We start from the raw sequence: 4,085 nt of genomic DNA, 5'->3' as shown, positions 1-4,085 counted from the left end.
GGCCCAAAATCCAAAAACAAACAAAAAAATCCAAGTTAAAGAAAGCAGACTCATTGGGGCAGTGGTTTTCAATCTTTTTGTGCATAGAAACACTTTTTTTCATGAAAAAAATATCACTACCATTAGAAAATGTTAAAAAAAAGGGGGGGAGGGGACGGCGAGGTGGCGCGCTAGAGGTAAGGTGTCTGCCTTGCAAGCGCTAGCCAAGGAAGGACCGCAGTTCCATCCCCCGGCGTCCTATATGGTCCCCCCAAGCCAGGGGCAATTTCTGAGCACTTAGCCAGGAGTAACCCCTGAGCATCAAAGCCAAAAAAAAAAGTTAAAAAAAGTTAACTTTCTGACTATATTAACTATATATAAAGCAATTAATTCTCTTGAGTAGGAATCAAATAAACACAAAGAAATTATTTTATAATTACTTTATTATGAAATAATCTAATGATTGGTCTATTTATGAGCAGAAGCCGCATGTTATGGATGAATTTGGAATTTTTCCCACAACACATCAGACAATATCTCACAGCATACTAGTGTGCTGCAGCATAGTGGTTTAAAAAATGCTGCATTAGGGGCCCTGGCGTGGGGGAATAGAAGGAAGCAATGCTGCCAGAGGCTCCCATCAGCTCTTTGGTCTCTAGAAAGCTGAGTTTGGCTCATGGAAGCAGTGATGCCCAGGTTTCAGACTTCTAGAAATTATCAGAGAAGCAGCCGCAGACTGCATGGTGGGCCAGGGTGGGCATCATCCTAATGCTTCTCCTGCCTTACTGACTTACTCAGGGCTACCATCCACATTTTGGATGACTGAGTTCTATTTTGAACAGCTTCACCCAGGCCACTAGGATGCCCACAGTTCTAGCCTTAGAGCTCAGGGTCTGAATCCTTATCTCAAAAGAAGATTGTAGGCAATGGCCTGCTGCCTGACACTCTCTTGCTGGAGGTATTGTAGCCTTCAATTTTTTTGCCGTGCTTCTAAAACTTGATGCTCCCTAGTCTTGGGGTCTCCTGTTAATCCCCTAATACACTGAATAAAGAGAACAGAAATTGAGTTGTTACCTCTCTTGTCATCTCCACAAGCATCAGGGAAGCTGGGAGATATGGGGGAGTTGCTTCTAGGCCATGTCCCTCAGAAATCTGCCTGGAGACACAGAAAATATTGGCCAGGATTTGCAAGTCCTAGGGAAACTCCTTTTCTAGAGTGGCTTCTGGACACTTGATGAGGGAAGAGGAAACAAAGGAGAGGCCACTTTCCCTGACCAGAAATTTGCACTGGGCTGGACTGTGTCAGCTCTGGGGCCTGAGTCAGAAGTGTCCAATCTCCGGGAGGGCATAGGGTCCAGATAACTCCTGACCACTGAGTGCCTTACCTGGAACAATGGGGACAGCCTGATGCTAATCATGCTTGGGCAGGGCAGTCCCTGGGGCAGGATTGGACCCTGTAATTGTCAAGATGGATAGCCCTGCCCACATGCCCCCTCTCCAGGGAATAAAAGGCCCAGCACAGACTCATGCAGGCCGCTGCACACTGAAGAGGTCCAAGCTACTCTGAGCAGCACCTAAAATGGGGCTCCCATTTGTCCCACAAGCATGGCTCCACTCAGGCCTGCTGTTGCTCACACTGATGCTGGTCGCTGTCTGCGGGACCCAGGTGGAGAAGAACCAGAGTACTGAGGCTCAGCCAACGACCCCCATAGAAGAGATACAGGTGAGTTGTGGGATGCCGACTGGGGAATGGAATGTGTTAGGAGCTATTGCTGAGTTGAGCACTGTGGCTGAGAGAGGCTTTTCTAGGGTTCATAGTGCGTGTTGAGAGTTTGTAGGAGCTGCTGGATGCTGCCCTAGTTCTGAGTGGATAGAGCCTGGAGTGGGAGCCAAGGCCCCCAGTGATGTCTTTGGGTTTTACTTGAGAAATGTTTGTGTGATTGGCGTGGAAGGACATAGCCAGCCATCTTCTAGCAGCTAGAATGATCTCAGGACTGAGTACTGAGGACAAGAGTCAGGGACTGGGGCCAGAGAGGCCAGGAGAGGGAAGGAAATAGGCAGTATGGGGAGGAGGAGGAGGAGGAGGAGGAGGAGAAGGAGAGAGAGTGTATGTATTTGGACATATTCAGGTATGTGTGCAGTATAGTTCATAACACCCTTTTGCAGGTCCTGGATTTGAGCTCCAGCACTAAACAACCCTAAATAGATAGAATCAATAGAATTGATAAAATGTTATCTGAAGATTTGGAATTTGACATCTTTAGTCTTTCCATCCATTATCCTATTTCCACCAAATTATGTTCTCTCTCTCTCTCTTTCTCTCTCTCTCTCTCTCTCTCTCTCTCTCTCTCTCTCACTCTCTCTCTCTCTCTCTCTATATATATATATATATATATATATATATATATATATATATATATATATATGGCTGAGCGGTCATCCTTGGAAGACAGGTGAGCAAGTGGTTGGAGTAACCAAAGACTCAAAGTCTTGGGTGCTGGAAAGTGGCTGAGTGCTTTGGCTTGAGCCTCAGCTGCAGAGCAACTGCATTTATTTCTCTAAGTATTTTATACATTTAACAGCAGGATACTGGCAAAAAATCAAAATACATCAATTTAAAGGTTCCTCTTGTCAACACATTATTAACACTTTTTTTTCTGTATCTGTGTGGAGGATTGAGAAGGGTTTTGGTATATTATTTTTAATCTAAAATTTTTTTACATTTTTTATGTAAACAACTTTATTACATGCATGATTGTGTTTGGGTTTCAGTCATGTAAAGAACACCACCCATCACCAGTGCAACATTCCCATCGCCAATGTCCCAAATCTCCCTCCTCCCCACCCAACCCCCGCCTGTACTCTAGACAGGCTTTCTATTTCCCTCGTACATTCTCATTATTAGGATAGTTCAAAAACAATTTTCTAAGGATGCTGACCTCATCAAGAATCAGATCTAATCTTACTATTTCTAAACAATGGCACTCTGGTGATTGTATATATTAACTATATGACCTAAGATCAGAGGTTAATGTGGTTAATCTTTACTTGATTTTAGAAACCTTCCCAGCCTGAGCTGTGAGCAGGATTTTTATTATATTTAATATGTTATAGAGCCACCATTTTAAATCTATGTCTTGGGGGTCCAGGCTTAGGTCTCCAATCATGTACTGCTTTGGTCAAAGCCATCCACAGCCTTCTTTATTTGCCTTTTTAGTAAATACTTTTGTTCCTGTGTAAGATGACATTAAAGAGGCATTGCTCTCATTAATATTTCTAAAAAGGGCAATTTATAATAAGACACTCTTTTTCCTTCATGCACCACTCCTTTGTTACCAGCCTCATCATACACTCCTGTATAAGATCAGGGATCAGGTGTAGTTAATCCTATGCTAAGTGGGCCATAGTCTAGTCCTATATATAAGTGGTTTCCATCTTTTGCCTCCTGCTAACTTCTCAGGCTCCAGGTGCACGGCCTATTGTCAGTCTATGTCACTGTCTTTCTGTCGTCTGTTCATGCAGGAAGACACAGAGGTTGGAGAGCAGCAAAGACCAAACAGTGGAAACACATCCAGCAATAAGGACTCTGGTGAGAACCTCCTTCATTGAACTCTAGTTTGACATACTTGAAATCCCTGAGGGGAATGTGAGTGGGACAAGGTTGAGTCACAGGCAGCAAGGGGACATCGACAGTGGGAGGGCTTATTGATGCACCTTTATTCTTCAGTAAAACCACATGCAGAGTGCTCTCCCTCTGCACTGGAACGCATCACCAGCCTGATGTGTGCAGTCTTATGTGAGTGTGGAATACATAGGGGTGTTTGAAGCGAATTATCCTGCCACAATCTTGATGGAGTCTGAGAGTTCAGAGGGCACTATGAGGTCAGTTTGTTCTTTCCTAAAGAATGGCCACTGTGTCCATGTCACTTGATCTTACTGTACCTCAAGAATTGCTGACCAAGTCTCAGCTTACCCTATTCACCTCCAAATGTTGTGACAGATACACACTTCAGGAATCAGTGGGCAAGTTTGCTCGCTTCAGAAGCACATATACTAAGATTGGAATGATACAGCGAAGATTAGCATGGCCCCATGCAAGGAATCAG

The sequence above is a fragment of the Suncus etruscus genome, chromosome 3 (assembly GCF_024139225.1).
Source record: "Suncus etruscus isolate mSunEtr1 chromosome 3, mSunEtr1.pri.cur, whole genome shotgun sequence".
NCBI classification, from domain to species: Eukaryota; Metazoa; Chordata; class Mammalia; order Eulipotyphla; family Soricidae; genus Suncus; species Suncus etruscus.
The sequence above is the reverse complement of the archived record's forward strand: the minus strand, read 5'-3'. Positions refer to the sequence as shown.